Below are 21,990 nucleotides of genomic sequence, written 5' to 3' on the forward strand. Positions count from 1 at the left end.
AGATCAATAGAATAAGTCTCTTTTACTTTCTCATAAACTCACCATCTCTAAACGTATTCAGGAGCGTAAATACAAAATGGTTTACCACTGGTACTGTAAAAAATACCAGTTAAATTGCATCAAATATTCCCTTCTTTCCCAGTGGAATGCAGGAGGTGTTCATTGGCTCCAGGTACCATGTCGCTTATTTGGTGGAGTTGTCCTCTGATTTCTCCTCTTTGGCAAGATATTATTTCCTTATATAATTTAATTTGTCATTCCTCTGTAGTCCTAACTCCAGATATGTCTCTTCTGTCCATGTTCCCAGAAAGTGTTTCTAAGATTACCAAATGTCTTCTATAGAATTTTATTATAGCAACTCAAGAGATTATGCCTAGACATTGGAGATCATCCTCTCCTCCAATTAAACCCTAATGGGCTGATGTTCTAAATCAGGCATCCTCAAACTGCGGCCCTCCAGCTGTTGCAAAACTACAACTCCCAGCATGCCCGAACAGTCTACAGGTATCAGCCTACAGCAGGGCATTGTGGGATTTGTAGTTTTACAACAGCTGGAGGGCCGCAGTTTGAGGATGCCTGCTCTAAATAATTTGATAAGAATGAAGGAACTTAAAGCGTAAGAAGATAACACATATCCAGCCTTTTATGTGATATAGCTACCCTGGACCCAGTTTCGCTCCTCTCATTTGTGTTTGGATTGGATCGCTCAGAGAACTATTCCTATACAGACTAATCTGTAATTGCGCAGTAGTGGACAATCCGGATTGATGCGTTTTCTCTTTCTTGCCTCTTTCTTCTCTTTATTATTTTTTCTGTCACTAATTCTCATCTCCCTCCTGAGGGAGGTATCCTTATATACCTGTTAAGTTTTATTGTCAATGTTATTGTTATTCTTTGTGAAAACTGTTTTCTTAAGGTCCTTGCTTGGGCTTTCCTGTCCCCAATAAAGCCCCATAGTGCACAGTATTAAAAATTCCCCAATTATGCCCCTAGTAATGTCCCCAATTTTAAAAATATCCCCATTGCTTCCAGTAATGCCTCTTATAGTGCCCCCAGTATCAAAAATGCCCCAAAAAATGCCCACTATAAGACCTCCAGTATTGAAAGTTTCCCAGTAATGGAGACCCTATAGAGCTCCAAGTATGAAAAATTGTCCTAGTTCCACCAGTAATTCCCCCTACATTGTGTCCCCTACATAAAAAAATACTTCTGGGGCCCCCTATAATACCAACAGTATTAAAAATGCCATCTGTGCTCACTAGTAATGCTAGTCATCTGACCTGCGGCGTGAGGCACTTGTGTCCCATGGCAGGCAGATGATCTCATTGACCCAAGAACCTGTGCAGGCAGTCACAATGATGTCATCATTTTGTGTCCACCTGCCTCACAGGCTTAAGGCCTAGTGGGTTTAGGCCTAATAGAGTGGGACAAGCAAACACTGAGAGCGTCAGATAGTAATATACCCAGCTGGCCACCTCTTGGAGGGCTCGTATGGGTCCCTGGGCATTGAGAATCTTCCCAGTAGGGTGTATGGCCAGTCCACCCCTAGCTATCAGAAAGTGAAAGAGAAGTGATAAAGGACAAGGATAAATGCAATAAAGTTAAATTATAAGCTCATCCATCAACACTGATCTGTAACAGAAAACAAAAACACAAATAAAATAGCAAACAATTTGAATGACAAATACTTCACATAATTCAGATCAATAACAATATAGATACCAAATAGATCTATAACCCAAAATACTAGAATATCACACTAAAAACGCACCATTAACGCAGGTGCACTATAGTTAAACATTTTTGATTTCTAATATTACTTGAGTCCCACAAATAGTATACTATCTACAGTATGTATATGATCTATGTATATGTATAGGAGGAATAAAAAAAAAAAAAAAAAATAATAAGGAGGAATACACAGAATAAATAACACTATCATAACATCATCTGGGCAATATACTCTTAAAGGGAGATTACTTACAGGCTTATAATGCACTCACCCCCCTTATATTATATATTCTATGTATATTGCACATATGTTAATCTCTCCATTATAATACCTAATATTGGCTGTAGAAGTACACCACAAACGCACTACTAATATAAGTACATTATCTTACAAACATTTTTAGTACCCTTCCTGATTTCCCTCTACTTGCACTAAGAAGACAATTTACATCGATACTTTCAGTGACAGTCCTCTATGTTCTTTTTGAAATCACATGTCCACTCAAATATATATGTACAAGTACACCTAATATATGTATAGAGTGTAGAGGATATATGTATAGAGTGGTAAAATCCAGTCCACTCCTTCGTTGCAACTCCTTATTTGGGGAGTACCTCCCCCACCTGATGCAACTCCTACGCCTATGGTAACCTGCAGTGATAAGTACAATGAATGTAACCAAGTATCAACTTTAATCCTACAAAGGGTCAACCACCCAATCCAACCTAACAAAGGACGCCAACACAGCCGGCACCTACGTACCCATTCTGAGACAGAATACTGCTGCAGCTCCCGCTTACGTGGGATGCTACAACACGAGTCGTTGAGCGCAGCAGAAGTATCGATAACGACACTGACAGCCCAGGTACACAGACGCCGCTGATAAGGATTGGTAACGTACAGGCTATAAGCCTTTAACCTACGATTTCTCGGTCTACCAACTATTGCAGGGACATTATATATAGGATACTAATAATCTCCTATAAGGGGATATATTGATTGAGATAAAATCAAAAGAACTATCAGGGCTATCTATGCAACTCCATATACTGATAGATAATAGCGCGATTATGCCATCAAAATCAATATAACCACAATTATTATCCTAATATACCTTCATATACCATTGCTTTTTATGCATCAGAGGATTGAATGGACAATATCAGCAAGTGACTTTCCTTTCTACATATATTACCTTACTATTTTTTGCTATTTTATATATACAGGAAGTCCTTTTCTCTTTCCTTTTTTAAAAAAAGTTTTTTTATACACTATATATATATATATATATATATATATATATATATATATATATTATCTTTTATTTTTTATTTTATTACTTTTTGAGGTTGATCAACCAATAGAGGATGTGATTTTGATCTTATTTAAAAGGTGGACGCTATAGATCCACGCAACAATACGTTTATCTTTTATTGATGTTTTATATTGTATGTTGAATAAATTTACAGTTGTATATAAAAAAAAATCAACTGAAATTAGTCCATACAGCACTAGATAGCTGAGTGCCCCCCATAATCAAGTGTCCAATTGTATCGCCATCCTGAGGACACTAATGCAGTTGAATTCAGGAGGGTACCTGAACCTGCTGGCCAGGTATATAAGTACCTGATGTTCCTAGTGTTAATTTATGCTGAGAGAGTCAGATAGTAATATACCCAGCTGCCCACCTCTTGGAGGGCTCTTATGGGTCCCTGGGCATTGAGAATCTTCCCAGTAGGGTCTAAGGCCAGTCCACCCGTAGCTATCAGAAATGTGAAAGAGAAGTGATAAAGTACAAAGATAAATGCAATAAAGTTAAATTGTAAGCTCATATGTTGTAAGGTATTTCAGAGTGCCAACCCGCTGTTCTTGTCAAAAGGTTTCTCATAGTCATGGTGATAGTAACATTTGTAACTGCTGGTGATTAGAAATATGGCCTGGAGAAAGAAGCTATTAATGGGCTTAGGATGACTCAAATGATAGAGAAACCCAAGTAAATGATGTGCACTGTAAAACGATGATAATTCAAATCTTACTAAGGGGATTACTATACAGTAAAAAGTTAGTACTGAGTTACTAGGAAACTGTTAACTCCAAATAATACTGAATGTTAGAACATGACAAGTTCACAGAGACAGAATTCACATCTGTAATGATGGACAAAATGAACTTTAATTTATCTCCAAAATTCCGCCTACATAACTTCATCCTTTCCCACATAAAGAAATTGTGCCCCTCAGTAGCTACTTACTTTGTGTGGGAAGAAAAATATCTGATAACGTAGGCAGATGGTCACACACAGAGTTCTGTACCTACGCTCTGCCATAGGGTCAGTTTGTAACAGAGCTGTGATTACAGAAATATGTTATAGCGAGCTCTTCCTAATTGCAATCCAGTGCAGGCGGCTTGACCACATGTTAGGTGTTGATGAGAAACAACATCACATCTAGAGCTCCATGGTTTCTTGTCTACTTCTTAAAAAATCTAAATATTAAGTGGAATGTTTTGTTTCCTGCTTGTAATATACTGTATTTTTGTAATTTGCTTGTGTATTCATGGAAGAAATCTGAGGCTGATACTCAGATGATATCTGTCATGGATGGTCAGTTGACGTACGAATCCACAAGAAGATTAGCCCCCTAGTCATTCAGTGGAACTACTAAATGGCTTTTTGTGCAGAATCAAAACAAATAATATATGCAAGCTCATTTATGTGGATGATTTTTTTTTACATTTGCAGCGACTGGGCCACAGGGGTGTGCGTGAATGTGAGTGAGTGGCCATATTGGTGTACAAATAATTGTACTCACTATTAAGAAGCTCCATGAGCTGATGTGCAGTAATGGGAAGGAGCAGCTGTTCTTCTCTTCAGAGAACATTCCTATTCTGGGGTACTCCTGCCTGATGATTTGGGGGTCCCCTTTGTTGTGATGCCAGCACTTTTCAGTGCAATAGTAGTGCAGGAAGTAATGAGAGGGCAATAGTGCAGCAGAACATTTCTTTACTGAAGAATTCAAAAGCAAACAGATCAAGACAGTTCTGATCTTGCAATGGACTTGTTGATGTTACACAAATGCACTTTTACAGATGCTACAGATTTCACAGCTGCAAAGGTAGTAACAGGCCAAAAGGTGCCTCTTTAAAGTGATCTTCCAGAACTGCACTTTACCAGCTGACTCTGACATAAGCATCCAGATAAGGGGTATATATTTTAGATAATACATTGAGTAGTAGTAGTGGGTGCAATGACAGGGAATGGCGATTGTGTTGGCCCCCGTCATTGAACCCCTCAGATGCCACGTGCATTGCTGATTGCAGCATCTTAGATCAGTATTAAAGCATTTTAGGGATTGATCCTAAAAAAATAAATAAAAAACCCTACCTATTTAAAAAAAATACTTACCTCATCCATTCGAAGAGGCCACCTTGTCAACTTGCTTGAAGATCCAGTTTGAAATCTTGCGCGGCACATGATTATGTCACAAGATTTTGCATGGGATCTTCAAGCAAGATGGCCACGGCAGCCTCTTTGCGCTAAAATGGATGCAGTAAGTATGACTTTTTTTTATTTTCACCGCCATTTCAGGAGAAATTAATTAGTTACCAAGAAAGCATAAGGAAATTTTTCGCTCAACACTAGATATAATGGCAAAGAGCAAGAGAACATTCAATTGCCTACCTGGGGTGAGCTGTGGGGACCTGAGCCAGTAAAGTGGACAGGTAACATCAGACAATTCAACATTTTACAATGGCCAACTCAAATTTCAGGACTCAACCCCATTGAGATGCTGTGGTGGGATTTTAGGATAGCTCTGGATACACAGATGCCCTCAAAATTGAATGCAATAAAGTGATGTTGTAAAGAAGAGTGGCCCAAATTTCTCCAAACAATGTAAGAGTCTGTTAAACTCCTACAAAAACTGTTCATTCAGGATATTGTTTCTAAATGTGGATCTACATATTACAAACCTGTTCATGTAAAAAAAACTGCTTGTTTTATTTATCATACAGTCTTTAAAGGGTTTGTCTGGCTACACAATATTCATGACCTATCCTCAGGATCCTAGCCACTGAGGAAGGAGTCGTAGCCAACTCCGAAACGCGTTTGGTGAAAAAGGATCCCATGAAACCGAATACATAACCGGAACATCGAAGCGCTTCAAACTGATCATAAGGAGAGGGATCGGTATCAAACAAAATTGGCAGGAATAATCTAAGACTGATCGCCGCAGTGAAAACCAACCTGCTGCTTGATTAAGAGCACCTTGCAGGAACCTCTATATACAAATCCACAAAGACGGCACTCCTGCAATTGATGACTGAAGATCCCTGAATCCATACCCTGGAAGCTATACCACTGCCTGGAAGCACAACACACGTGGGACGCCACGCTAACCGCAATACAGCCGGCATAATTCTACGAAACGGTGAGTAGAAAACTAATGCCGAACCAGTGTATATAAGCTTCGGGACACTAAAATCTAAACAAAAGGAACATGAGTTATTAGACTATTTATCCTCACTTGATTACACTGAAGCCACCTTGTGAACTTTGCTTTGCGGCTCCTGAATACTACGAACTGTGCTAAATAGCAGAGCAATTAGACCTGTTATGTGAGCACCGTATTACGGATAAACAGAGCTACAGGAAGGATTTATCCCTCTCTGTTTTTACTAGGATCTCTTTTCCAGGATTATACATATGAGTGTGTATCTTAGTGTGCATCTTTACTGCTTTTATTAATTTTATTGGGAATATTAACAATATATAGCATGCGATTATTTGTTTAATCAAGTTTTATGTGTTATTACACTAAGTGTCTGTTTGAATAAATTAAATTTATTACATCAAATCAAATGTGGATTCAAGTGTAGGTGTGCCCTACTATTTTTCTATTTATATATTATTCTTTGAAGATTGGGTGTAATCTTCTTTGTAGGTGCACCCACTCCAATTGTTGTCTAAGAGGTGAGCCTTCTCTAAATCCAAATTTCTTATAGCCTCAGGATAGGTCATCAATTTCAGATCAGTGGAGTTCTGGTTCCTGGCAATGCTACTAATCAGCTGTTTGAATACATTGTGGTGCTTGTCAATATTTATCTGCACACTGTCTACATTGTAACAATGGTGCAGGGTATTACAACTTTTAATCCCATGAAAGGAATCTGTAATTACCCTGCACATCTACAATGTAGACGGTGTGCAGGTAAACACAGAAAATTACATAGTGTTCACATGAGCACCACAGCCTCTTCAAACAGCTGATGGCCTGCAATGCCGGAAGGCAGTCCCCCACCTATCTGATATTGATCACCTAAGGACAGGTCATCAATATTGTGAAACTGGAATATCCCTTTAATATAGTTGATTCAACTATAACTCTTTAATTTCCCTTCACCATAGTACAAAGAACAGAGGAACTGTATTATACTAAAGAGAAACTAGTGAATGTTAATTGGTAGAATTATGGAGAACAGAATTCTGTTTTAACCTTCACAAAAAAGAATGTAAGCAATGCGTTATAATAATAAAGCCACAAGCATTAATTTGTATGCACTTCTTACAATACTTGATTCAGAATTGCGTGAAGACACCCATATTTATAAAGTGCTGAGTGGCATTTTCACAATGTGCCACGTGTGTACTTTTCAAAAATATATGGGTTTAGCAGTATGATATGAATTTTAGGTTTTTCTATTTTATAATTTAGGTTTGTCAAAAGTGTACAAGCATGAAACAGGGCACGCTTCCTCCTTAGAATGAATTATGAATTACTCTGAGCCTGAAATGATGCAGTGCTTTAAAGGAAACTAGTCTTGAAGACTCCCTTTCAGCTTCTACCCACTTGGCCATTGGGAAGCTCTTTGTACGCAAAGGGCTAACAAAAATAATAGTCTCATACAACTTATTTTAGTACTGTATGTCACATTTTAAAAAGCCACTGCTAGGCATTATAATAGTTTTGCCGGGCATATCATTTAATGTAATTTCCCAAACAAGGATATCACTGTATCACTCTGCATGTCATTATATTAGTTTAAATGTCATTGTATCACTCTGCATGTTCTAGTTTTAGAATGTTATTCTATTATATTTTATTCTGAATCTCAATACATTCATATTTTGACCTTCTGATTGATAGTGCTCATTTGTGGTCCTTACCCCATCATTTATATCACTTATATGCTTTCATGCAAAATCTGGAATACTGAATTGACATTGACATTTTTTTTGTTTTGTAGAAATCTTTGGCTGCAGAAACCCACACAGGAAATTAAGAGCCATGTGTCAAATAAAGGAAAGGTTCGTCTTTGTGCCCTGTGACCCTACCGATCACTGAAACAAAGGACCTACTTTGCCTTCTCACTCAGAGAACTTTCTACTTTCATAGTCCAGGAAATTAGACCAGGGGACTGCCTTAGAGTTAGCCCAAAGTCAAACCGGTTAGTTTGTACAGTAGGTACACAGCAACTGCGCGATACAGCCTGCCATTGGAAATCTCCTATTCACTGCAATGGGTCTGTAAAATACATGTAATCCCATTGCAAATATCGAACCAGCAGATGAGGGGCACAGTGCTTGGAAAGCAACAATAGTTCATTCTAAAGCCTCATTCACAAGTCAGTGTTCGGTCAGTGATTTCCATCAGTGATTGTGAGCCAAAACCAGGATTGGAGCCTCCACAGACATAAGGTATAAGGGAAAGATCTGCTCCTGTTCTGTGTTTAGAGCCGCACCTGATTTTGGCTCACAATAACTGATGGAAATCACTGACCGAACACTGATGTGTGAATGAGGCATAACACTTAGGCTCCATTCACACATCAGTATTTTGTATTCCGCATCCGTTCCGCAATTTTGCGGAACGTTATGCGGACCCATTGATTTCAATGGCCTCGAAAAAATGCGGACAGCACTCATTGTGCTGTCCGCATCCTTCATTCCGTTCTGTTCCGTTGTGCGGTACCGCAAAAAACAATTGCCCTGTCCTACTCTTGTCCGCAAAATACGTTCCGTCCTCCCATTGTAGTCAATGGATCCGCAAAAAATTGTCATTCGCAATTGCGGATTTGTTTACAGGAAATAGATAAAAAATAAGGCCTGCCCCCTGCTGTGACATGTGCTTCAGGAGCCTGGAAAAGTTGTGTGGATGTGCACAGTGTCTCTTCAAGAAAAAATGCCTGCATTTGAGGTGGAGCGATTGATAGTTCTTATTCAAGAACACCCGCAGAGAAGCGTATCAAGACCGTGCCAAGAAGGACCACTGCTGGGAAGAAATAGCGTCAGATTTGATCCCATCTGCCTTGGAATTGGCAAACATTGCAAAAAGAGAAAAAATCTGTGAGTATTAAATGTTAAGATATAAAATGTGTAAATGTAATGTATAGATTCAGACATAAGGTTGGTGAGTGGGCCTTATGTCCTTGGATAGCATAGATAGTGTACATTTGAGTGACCGTGAAATTGGGATGCTCATTTGAACATTTTCTATGCTGTTTCAGGACATATGGCCACTCACTGTGTTATAACTGATATATTTTCATATTTTGTGCACGAGGCCTAGTGTTTCTTGCATTGCATTATTTAATTTTTCCCTATCTGCAATGCATTATTCAACTTGCTGCATATACAGTTTTTTTTTCTCTAAATATTCTTGTGTTAAAACTTTATTAAATCCTTTACATTGTTGATTTTAACAATTTTATATAGGCCTCTTTCACAATTGATAGTTGATAGACAGAAAGATGATTTTGGGGACAGAGTCACAGGCATAGAACCCTTTAAAGCTCATGCACACGACCATGTGCCCCCATGGACGTATTGCAGCCTGCTTATGTCGGGTCCACAATTCATGGCATCGGCCGTGTGCATGCCGCATGACAGATCAGGAACCAATTCACTTGAATAGGTCAGTGATGTGGGAGGTGCGTAAGGACAGACCGGAACCCCATGAAAGCACTGCAGAGTGCTTCTGTGGTGTTTCAGCCCGTGCCTTTGCACCGTAAAAATTTTTTGCATGCACAATTTTTTTTGCGGTGCAGACTGGCGGATGCGAATCACGGACCCCATTCAAGTGAGAGGGTCAGCTATCTGCACGCAGCTTCCCCACGGTCTGTGCCTGAGCATTGGGGACTGCAATTTGTGGTCCACAGCATGGGCACGGAGCCCTTACGTTCGTGGCCATGAGCACTTATATTTATTTAACGAAATCTGACGGCGCATGGATGCATTATAGCTGAACGGTTTTTGATTAATTACGTCCGGCCCATGCATATTGCCTGTCTCATCAAACTGAAAAAGAAGCCTTACCTCTACACAAAGCAGCTAGAATTCCTAAAACCTGTGATGGACCTTAAGGGGTAAGTATATTTTTTTTATTTTTATATAAAGTTAAACATTTTTAAAATTAAAACAAATTCTTTATTCAACAGCACTGTGGACAATCTTTCGTCTGAACCCAACGAACGTAATCCAGAGGACAGCGGTGAAGTGTCACATTCTGATCCATCTCAAGCTGCACCGGAAGAATCTTCAAATGTGGAACAGCTGACGGAACCCCTAATAATGCCGCTATCTAATGAGGCCATCGCTGAAACTAATCCAGTTTTGGAGGAGTGTGCTTGCCCTTCAGCAGGTAGACGACGGCGCAGACCAGCGGCCGATTCCGAGGTAGATGTTCGAGCCCTGATTGATGCTCGGGTTCTTGAATTTCTAAATTGGAATCGGTCTGATACACATCAGGAAAGGATTTTAAAAAGTCTTGCACCCTATTTAACTAGTGTATCTGCTGAACGGCAATCCCGATGTGTTTCAGCTGTGATCTTATTGCTAAACCTATACGATCATCCCGAAGAACCAATTGAGGTCATTCACAAAAGTGAGGCTGTTCGGGATAGACGTATCAATGAAGAAAATCTCCGTTCACGGGTCCACCGACCAGACCCACCAATTATTCAAACCCCTCGCCCTTTTACAAGGGAATTGTATGATCTGTAAAATATATATTTTTTTTGGTTATATAAATTTTTTTATTCCTAAATTAAATTATTGTCTGGTAATTTTTTAAGTGAAGTTTGCTATGCTTTCACACTGGAGGCATAAGAGTCCGTCTGGCTCTTCTGGCAGGGGATAAGACTTCTGGATCCATTCTGAAGCTAGCCCACCATGACGTAAGATTTCTGCTCTTGCCCCATTAACTCCGGCCAATTACCATTGGTGTATGGGGCTGGAGTAGAAATCTAGAAGTACAGTAGTATAGCTTCTGCATGGATTCAGCTGGCTGTTCTCTCGCCAGAACATCCTGCTGCCAGTATGAAAGTAGCCCAAAAAATAGTAGTATTGCATTTGATGGTAATGAGCTATTATCTAAGTAGGTCACCAATATCAAATCAGTTTTCTACATTAATAAAAATTATTGTAGTCTGAGGGCTCAGGCACACGGCCGCTATGCAGCCGTTCCGTGCATTGGGGACCACCATTTGTGTTCCCCAATGCATGGGCAACGTCCATGCGACGGCTGAAACGGATCATCATGTGCTGTCAACTTAAAGAGGACCTTTCATGGGTCCCAAAACTCTGAACTAAGTAGTTGGAAGTGTCGAGCAGCGCTTATTATCCTGGTATCCGCTCTGTTTGCCTGCTCTGGCCCCTGTAACATTTTCCGGTCTGAACAACAGGGAGGAGACATCAGCTTATCTCCCTAGCCATTCCTTATCACTGACAGCATCTCTGTTCAATCGCAGTGCTAAGCTTTACTGCCAGCGCTGCGATTGGACAGCGCTACTCCCAGGGAGAAGGCGAGACACTAGCGTCTCCTCCCTATTGTTGCGACCAGAAAATGTAACGGGGCCAAGAGCAGACGAAAGGAGTGGGGCCCAGGAATAATAGTAAGTGCACTAAGATCCCTGGGTGCCGCTCTATACTTCCTGCCACTTACTTCCTATTGATGAGACCCATTAAAGTTCTTCTTTAAAAATGCAGATGTTTTTTACTCACATTGTCTGCATAGAATATTATTCTTTGTGGATTGCGGGTCTGATTACGTCATGTGTTGTTCAAATTCAAAGATGAACACAGACATATCCCCTAAAAAATATAAGAGCAATGGGACATGGCCGCGTTCAGCTCTGAACCTGGACAAGTATTTTTAAAAAGCAATTTTTAAATATCATTTTAAATGATAAGACGTAATTACAAATGAGGTATTAGAAGGTATTCAAACAAAATTTGGAACAAAATTAGGATTTTACAAAATACCTCAGCCCGCAAACCCACGTCAAGGGTCCTCATTCTCTTGCGAGTCCCTAATCTAAACTAACAACAGGGAATCTAACTAAACTAAGAATATTGAAATTTAGATCAAATTTAGAACCAGATTCCAGCTGAAATCAACGTCTACCACGGATGGCGTCCAACTGCCACGACAATGCCCCCTCAGGACTGCAGAAGTAGTCGGCATAGAGTTCCCGAACAGCTAGTCCAGCCGTTCCAGGGCGTCCAGGCCGACTCAGGTCTAAACTGACAGGAGATGTCATATTTAGGCCCAATTCTGCATCTGTGGAGGCATCGTGGATCCTGGTGAAGTTGTGTAGTAGTACACAAGCCTGTATCACCAGGGTGGCATTGTCCGGATTCATCAGTATGGATGACAGGAATACTCTCCATTTTGTGGACAGTATTCCGAAAGCGCACTCCACATACAGACGGGCACGAGTTAATCGATAGTTGAAGATGCGCTTCCGGTCATCCAGATCGCGTCTAGGGAAGGGCCACATCAGGTGGGGTGCCAATGCGAATCCTTCATCTGCCACGATCACAAATGGATCTGGCAGGGCAAGCTGGTTTGTCTGAAGCCGTTCACCCATTCTGGAAGCACTAAAGATGCGGGCGTCTGAAGTGCTCCCATAGACCCCGATATCCACAATTACAAACCTGTAGTTACTGTCAGCCAAGGCCATCAGCACCACAGAAAAATACTGCTTGTAATTGAAGTATCGGGACCCTGAGTGAGGCGGCTTCTTTACAACGATGTGCTTACTGTCCAGTGCCCCAATGCAGTTAGGAAACTGCTCTGATTTGTAAAATCCCTCGGCGATACTAAGCCAATCTTCCGCCTTGGGGATGGGCATCACCGCTTCTCTGAGTCGCTGCCAGATAACTTTGCAGGTATGACAGACAATCCCAGAGATTGTTGAGATCCCAAGGAGAAACTCATAATGCAAGGAAGCAAAAGAGTTTCCTGTAGCAAGGAATCTAAAAAAAAATGAAAAAAAAAAATTAATCTTCGGTTTCATAAGTTAACCACTTCCCATCTGGGCCCTTTGCCCTCTCCCTGACCAGGCCAAATTTTGCAAATCTGACATATCTCACTTTATGTGGTAATAACTTTGGAACGCCTTTATTTATCCAAGTCATTCAGAGATTGTTTTCTCGTGACACATTGTACTTCATGATAGTCATAAATTTGAGTCAAAATATTTCACCTTTATTTATGAAAAAATCCCAAATTTACCCAAAAATTTGAAAAATTCGCAATTTTCTAAATTTCAATTTCTCTGCTTTTAAAACAGAAAGTGATACCTCATAAAATATTTATTATTTAACATTCCCCATATGTCTACTTTATGTTGGCATCATTTTTGAAATGTCATTTTATTTTTTTAGGACGTTAGAAGGCTTAGAAGTTTAGAAGGAATTCTTCAAATTTTTAAGAAAATTGCCAAAATCCACTTTATAAGGACCAGTTCAGGTCTGAAGTCACTTTGTGGGGCCTACATAGTGGATACCCCCATAAATGACCCCGTTGTAGAAACTACACCCCTCAAGGTATTCAAAACCGATTTTACAAACTTTGTTAACCCTTTAGGCGTTCCACAAGAATTAAAGGAAAATGAAGATCAAATTTTTAAATTTCACTTTTTTGGCAGATTTTCCATTTTAATCAATTTTTTTCTTTAACACATCGATGGTTAACAGCCAAACAAAACTCAATATTTATTACCCAGATTCTGCGGTTTACAGAAACACCCCACATGTGGTCATAAACTGCTGTATGGGCACACGGCAGGGCGCAGAAGAAAAGGAACTCCACATGGTTTTTAGAAGCCATGTCCCATTTGAAGCCCCCTGATGCACCCTTACAGTAGAAACTCCCAAGAAGTGACCCCATTTTGGAAACTAGGGGATAAGGTGCCAGTTTTATTAGTACTATTTTTGGGTACATATGATTTTTTGATCATTCATTATAACACTTTATGGGGCAAGGTGACCAAAAAATTGGTTGTTTTAGCACAGTTTCTATTTATTTATTTTTACAGCGTTCACCTGAGGGGTTCAGTCAAGTGACATTTTTATAGAGCAGATTGTTACGGACGTGGCGATACCTAATATGTATACTTTTTCTCATTTATTAAAGTTTTACACAATAATAGCATTTTTGAAACAAAAAAATTATGTTTTAATGTGTCCATGTTCTGAGAGCTATAGTTTTTTTATTTTTTGAGAGATTTTCTTATGTAGGGGCTCATTTTTTGCGGGATGAGGTGACGGTTTTATTGGTACTATTTTGTGGGACATACGCATTTTTGATCACTTGGTGTTGCACCTTTTGTGATGCAAGGTGACAAAAATTGCTTGTTTTGACACAGTTTTTTTTTTTTTTTACGGTGTTCACCCGAGGGGTTAGGTCATGTGATATTTTTATAGAGCTGGTTTTTACGGACGCGGCAATACCTAATATGTATACTTTTTTTTATTTGTTTCACTTTAACACAATAATAGCATTTTTGAAACCAAAAAAATGATGTTTTAGTGTCTCCATGTTCTAAGAGCTATAGTTTTTTTATTTTTTAAGCGATTTTCTTATGTAGGGGCTCATTTTTTGCGGGATGAGGTGACGGTTTTATTGGTACTATTTTGTGGGACATACGCGTTTTTGATCACTTGGTGTTGCACCTTTTGTGATGCAAGGTGACAAAAATTGCTTGTTTTGACATTTTTTTTATTTTTTTTTACGGTGTTCACCCGAGGGGTTAGGTCATGTGATACTTTTATAGAGCTGGTTTTTACGGACGCGGCGATACCTAATATGTCTATTTTATTTAATTTTTTCTATTTTTAATTTTTTTTTTTTATTCCTTACTTGGGAACTTTTTTTTTTTTACATGTCAAACTTTATTTTATTTTATTTTTTCAACCCTTTATTTTTTTTATTTTTTTTACACTTTTCGTCCCCCATAAGGTCATACAAGACCTCTGGGGGACATTTGCTTCACTTTTTCTTTTTTTTTTCACTGTTGATTTCTCCTGTAACTGGGGCTGACATAGTAGCCCCAGTTACAGGACAAATGCACCCCTATAGAGGCTGTACAGCAGCAATCCTGCGCTGTACAGCCTCACAGCAGGGCTGATCGAGGTCTCTGAGAGACCTCACACAGCCCCTGCACTCTCCGGTCACGGCGGTCACATGACCGCCGGGCCGGAACAGGAAGCGCTGTGTCTGCAGCGATCGTGAAGGCAGGGACACCTGGGCACTGTCCCTGCCTTGTCTTAGGGTTGCCCTGCTGTCACTGACAACGGGCAACCCGATCAGCAGCTGCACGATTAGCGTGCAGCTGCTATTTCTGACAGGACGTTCTAAAACGTGCTGTCAGAAATAGACGTCCACCCATAGGACGTTTATAGTCTATGGGCGGACGTGAGGCGGTTAAATATCAAATATATCGTTTGTAAAAAGATTAAATTAACTTACCTCAAGGTGACAATCAATCTTTGTTCAGCTGATATGCTGCGCCTCATCCTGGTGTCCATGAAAGTCAGGTCCGGATGAAGACAGACCAGCAGATGATTAAATGCTTCCATGGACATGCGTCCTTTTTGAAGGCGTTGAGCAACAATGGGATGGACCCACTGCCGTCTCCTCTTCCTCCCCGGTTCTTCGTCCAGCATCGCAGACTGCTGTCCAAATCGCCGGGAAAGAATCCATTGCAATAAAACTTCATTCAGAAGGTCTTCAACCATGATGTTCGCTTAGAATAGGTAGAAATCAATGCCAGCCAAGCAGAGTTTTCTCACACAGCTCTGTACGACACCAAAAGCACAATGAAATGGCACCTGTTCTATCACATGTGCTCTGATTTATATATTTTTTTTTTCTGCTGTTACCCTAGCAACATCTATAAAATGGCACCTGTTGATACCTGTTCTATCACATGTGCTCTGATTATACCTTTTTTTTTTTTCTGTTGGTACCCTAGCAACATCTTTTCTGCAATCAGTTTTTTTTTTTGCGGAAAAATGGAATGGATGCGGATGTACATTTGAAAAAAAACGGAAGGGTTTTGCAGAAAGACGGATCTGAAAAAAACGGAACGAATATCTGGAAAGGAAAAATACTGATGTGTGAATGGAGCCTTAGTGGGGACAAATAGTTTATTGCTCCATATGTATGACATACCTATGACATAGGTATGACATAATTCTGGGCATGAAACTGTAGTGATGAGCGGCATAGGCATTATTCGTTTTTGCTATATTTTGTGAATTTTTCCCATAATATTTGCAATAAATTCACGAATTCTAGAATTGCGCAAATCGGCACTAATGATGTGCATATTTTTGGCGTAATACATGCAACTTTACATTTTGGCAGGTCTGAGTAGATATTACTGATTGGTACACTAAGTATTGTTGTGACATCACAGCACTATGTCTGTAGCATGTATGTATGGACAGCAGAACCACTACCCAACACTAAAACCAGCTACACTATATCACAATCTAACCTACACTGACTATCTCCCACTAACTATCTGTATTATATATATACGAGCTAGCTAACTATCTAATGTAATCGGATGAGGAATAGGATCCAGATGAAAGCACAGAGCACAGTAATGACAATGCTGTCTCTCTCTCTCAGAACTGAAACAAAAAAAAAACTGCAGAAAATGGCTGCTGGGGAGTTTCTTATATAGTAAAGATTAGGCAACTTTCCTATTGGTTGCTAGGGATGTTACTAAAACCTGACAAAGATATTGCAGCCTTCTCATTGGCCCACAAGCAAGAAGGGAGGTTACTGATGAAAAATCTAGAATGTTCGCTAATACAAATACACTGCTCAAAAAAATAAAGGGAACACAAAAATAACACATCCTAGATCTGAGTTAATTAAATATTCTTCTGAAATACTTTGTTCTTTACATAGTTGAATGTGCTGACAACAAAATCACACAAAAATAAAAAAATGGAAATAAAATTTTTCAACCCATGGAGGTCTGGATTTGGAGTCACACTCAAAATTAAAGTGGAAAAACACACTACAGGCTGATCCAACTTTGATGTAATTGTAGTGTCCCACTAGGTCAAGGTGGGCACTACACAAAGGGGTTAATGCGTTTACTGCCTTACTGTTATGTGTATGCATTTCCTGTGTTAACTGGGTGTCAGGCTTGTCAGGGTTCAGTTTAGCCTCCCAGGTGTTAGAGGGAGCTAGGGAGCCCTAGTTATATATAGGACGGCCCAGACAGGGGAGTGTTAGTGTATTCCAGGGGACTAGAGGAGTCACTTAGTCAACCTGAAGCTCCTGAGGCTAAGGATAGCTCAGTTGAGATACCCCAGTGGTAGGCCAGCACCTCCTGGGAGAAACCTGCAGCCACCTTTGAAAGTACAGCACTGAAGACAGCTAGGAAAAGCAGGTATTGTAACCTTAAGCAAGTGCCAATACTGGAGGAAGGATTTTATACCAAGGATTCAAGCCAGCAATTAGGCATCCGGGCCTTGGGATTCAGCCAGCTAGAATAGCTGAGAGGATAGAGCAGCATTGTACTACAAAGCATTAACTGTTTGCCCTCCAAGTATCTTGCAAGATTGAAACCTGCTGTGAAGTAAACCTGCTGTGCATTTTGTGTGATAAAGGACTGCATTATCATCTACTGTAACTACATGTACAAAGTTGGACTGTTTCATCAAGTAAAGCAACGTTTTGGTTCACCAACTGTGTACTCATTTAATCCTCCTACAAATCGGTGTGCCACCGTTACAGGCACTGGCATCACGAATCTTAAAGGAACCTTACCTAAGGCACTCAAAACACCTACAACATCCAGGGCACCTCACACAACATCAAGCTAGGTCCCTATCTACAGAGTGTGCCCCAGAGGAACTAGTGTCTGCCTCTCCATTCACTGTCGCATGCCTGCCCAGGGTTCTCCTCAGAAAAGTGAGTAACCCTCGATTGCCCATACCGTGACCTCACTGTCGCTATACCCTGCAGGTCTGGCGTGCTGCATAATGTCCTTAAAACAAGTCAAAATGAGGCTCAGTAGTGTGTGTGGCCTCCACGTGCCTGTATGACCTCCCTACAACGCCTGTGCATGCTCCTGATGAGGTGGAGGACGGTCTCCTGAGGGATCTCCTCCCAGACCTGGACTAAAGCATCTGCCAACAACTGGACAGTCTGTGGTGCAACTTGACGTTGGTGGATAGAGCGAGACATGATGTCCCAGATGTGCTCAATTGGATTCAGGTCTGGGGAACGGGCGGCCCAGTCCATAGCATCAATGCCTTCGTCTTGCAGGAACTGCTGACACACTCCAGCCATATGAGGTCTAGCATTGTCTTGCATTAGGAGGAACCCAGGGCCAACCGCACCAGCATATGGTCTCACAAGGGGTCTGAGGATCTCATCTCGGTACCTAATGGCAGTCAGGCTACCGCTGGCGAGCACATGGAGGGCTGTGCGGCCCTCCAAAGAAATGCCACCCCACACCATTACTGACCCAATGCCAAACCGGTCATGCTGGAGGATGTTGCAGGCAGCAGAACATTCTCCACGGCGTCTCAAGACTCTGTCACGCGTCTGTCACATGTGCTCAGTGTGAACCTGCTTTCATCTGTGAAGAGCACAGGGCGCCAGTGGCGAATTTGCCAATCTTGGTGTTCTCTGGCAGATGCCAAACGTCCTGCACGGTGTTGGGCTGTAAGCACAACCCCCACCTGTGGACGTCGGGCCCTCATATCACCCTCATGGAGTCTGTTTCTGACCGTTTGAGCAGACACATGCACATTTGTGGCCTGCTGGAGGTCATTTTGCAGGGCTCTGGCAGTGCTTCTCCTGTTCCTCCTTGCACAAAGGCGGAGGTAGCGGTCCTGCTGATGGGTTGTTGCCCTCCAACGGCCTCCTCCACGTCTCCTGATGTACTGGCCTGTTTCCTGGTAGCGCCTCCATGCTCTGGACACTACGCTGACAGACACAGCAAACCTTCTTGCCACAGCTTGCATTGATGTGCCATCCTGGATAAGCTGCACTACCTGAGCCACTTGTGTGGGTTGTAGACTCCGTCTCATGCTACCACTAGAGTGAAAGCACCGGCAGCATTCAAAAGTGACCAAAACATCAGCCAGGAAGCATAGGAACTGAGAAGTGGTCTGGGGTCACCACCTGCAGAACCACTCCTTTATTGGGGGTGTCTTGCTAATTGCCTATAATTTCCACCTGTTGTCTATCCCATTTGCACAACAGCATGTGAAATTGATTGTCACTCAGTGTTGCTTCCTAAGTGGACAGTTTGATTTCACAGAAGTGTGATTGACTTGGAGTTACATTGTGTTGTTTAAGTGTTCCCTTTATTTTTTTGAGCAGTGTATATAGCACTATATTCTACATCTTCGTGAATTCTCGAAGTGCCAATATTTGCGATAAAAATTAGCGATTAGTAAATTCGCAATCAACACTGCTGCCTAAAAGAAACACTGTCTTTATTGCCCATATAAACCAATCACAGAACAGCTTTCATTTCTTATAGCGCTCTTGAAAAATGAAAGCTGTGATGCGATTGGTTGCTATGTGCAACAAAGACCGTTTTACTCTGACAGTTTCATTAATCTGTCCCAGTGCCTGATCACTGTTTTATTTCTGGTGTTTTTCCTGTCTGCCCCAGTATGCCTCTATATTTGCAGGTTAAAATAATGCTAGGTTTGCTGTCGTGTCAACAAAAGACTAAGATTAAAGCTGAAATACTAAAGCTGAGTCAACGTTGTCTGGCATGACCTTCTGAAGTCACCTCTACAGCCTAAGTAAACCACAAAATAATTAGTCTTTTTATAAAGAAAGCTTAATATGATATGAACAAATTAGAACAATTAGCAGTTCTCAGTTGATAGAACCTGGATGTTCTTAGTGAAATCTATGCTATATTATGATTCTATTATGTAATATGCATCTAAATTACAAACTCCTTACTACACCATATCAAAAAACTGTCACTGGCTGACTTGTAGCAATGTTAAAGGCAGGGGCCTAGCTTTAGGGGGTGGAGAGGTAGCAGTCACCCAGGAGCCTGAGGGGGGCCCAAAGACCCTTGTGCACTATAAGAAGGCACTTATGGCTGGAGGAAAGGGGTTAGGTCAATAATTTAGCGGGGGGGGGGTCGCTGTTTAAATTTTTGCCTCAGGCAGCACGAAGGCTATGTACTTCCCTGCCCCTGGCCACAAAGCACCGAGGGAAGGGGGGCCCAAGCTGAACTCTTGCGCCAGGGCCCATGAGCCTTTAGCTACGCTGGGATTGAAAAATAAGTCTTTGTTTTCCAGAAACAACACCAATCTTTTCCATTTTATGAATGAGAAACGATTGAATACCAGTTGGAAATTTATATAATTACATATAGTTAAAGGGGTTGTGCAGTGAGTTATATTGATGACCTATCTTCAGGATAGGTCATCAATATCTGATTGGCAGGAGTCCGACACCTGGCACCACCTGCTGATCAAAGAGCTGATTAGATATTGATGACCTATCCTGAATATATATTCTCTGCACAAACGCTTTAATATGGTTAAAAAAAAGACATAAGCCCATAAAGTTCAACCAAGGAATAGGTAGCCATATGAATTTTAGGAAAAGGGGAGTGAGACCCAGATTTTTGCACATTTTCATAAGCATGTCATTTACTTTTAATAATTCATCTAAGCCCTTTTTAAAATTGTCCACTGTTCCTGCTGTGACCACGTCCTGATGAAGTCTGTTCCATAGATTCTCAGTTCTTACAGTAAAGAAGCTTTGACGCTTCTGGAGACTGAACTTTTTCTTCTCCAGTCGGAGGCAATGCCCACTTGTCTTTTCAGGGCATTTTACATGGAACAGCTTTTCACCATATTTTCTGTATGGCCCATTTATATATTTGCATAGGTTAATCATGCAAGTCCATGCCTCGTTTAATACATGACAATATCCTGGTGGCCTTCGAAGGAGCTGATTGACATTGTATGCTGTTATTTAATCTACCATCTACAAGGACACCTGAATCCTTCTCTATAAGTGACTCTCCCAGTGTTACATCACCTAGGACATATGAAGCACAGAGATTATTACTACCAAGATGCATAACTTTACATTTATCCACATTGAACCTCATTTGACAAGTTGATGCCCAATCACTCAGAGTGTTCAAGTCAGAATGTAGTTTATGGACATCTTCCATAGACTGTACAGTACTACATAGCTTAATGTCATCTGCAAAAGCAGAAATGGTGCTATTAATTCCATCCTCAATATCATTACTGTCAGGATCTACGGACTCAGATTCAGGAGGGGAGCCTGCAGGGTCACGCTGGACCTCCCTCTGTCAGCACTCCTTCCTGAAACTAATCAATCTTAGCTGCCACCACTCGTCATTAGGGTAGCCACTTGCAGAACCCCAAAAAGGAGGACACCAAACCCCGAAAAGGAGGACATCATATCATGGACAGTGGCGCACAGTAGTTCAATACTACACCATGCAAGATACTACATTATACAGATACTATTATGAACTGAATGTAAACATTAATCTATATTACAGTATCAGCTAAAAAAAAAAAGATATGTTGTACTCACCAAACCTAGCTTCTACTTTCGATATTTCACTCCTTTCCTCGCTGCCTCCAAGAGTTTGCCATTGGCCAGGAATTTCTTATACATTTCTGTACATTCTTCTACAAGGTTCACACAGATCTGAAGCTCTGCCTTTACGCTGTCCACCTCCAGACGGTTTCTCTCATTTCTCCACGCTGAAGACATCATAGAAAACACACACTCTGTGTGAAAATTACTACATGGGATGGAGAAAACATAAGCACTGACAACCTTCAGACTTTTGAGGGGCACCTCAGTCTTGGCAAACAACTGTAGATATCTTTCCTGACTGCTGCTGTTAGCTGCCTCCGGAGAAGTAATGAAAGTCTCTACAATGGCATACTCCTCATAAAGGCTATCCATATC

The sequence above is a fragment of the Bufo bufo genome, chromosome 4 (genome assembly GCF_905171765.1).
Source record: "Bufo bufo chromosome 4, aBufBuf1.1, whole genome shotgun sequence".
NCBI lineage: Eukaryota > Metazoa > Chordata > Amphibia > Anura > Bufonidae > Bufo > Bufo bufo.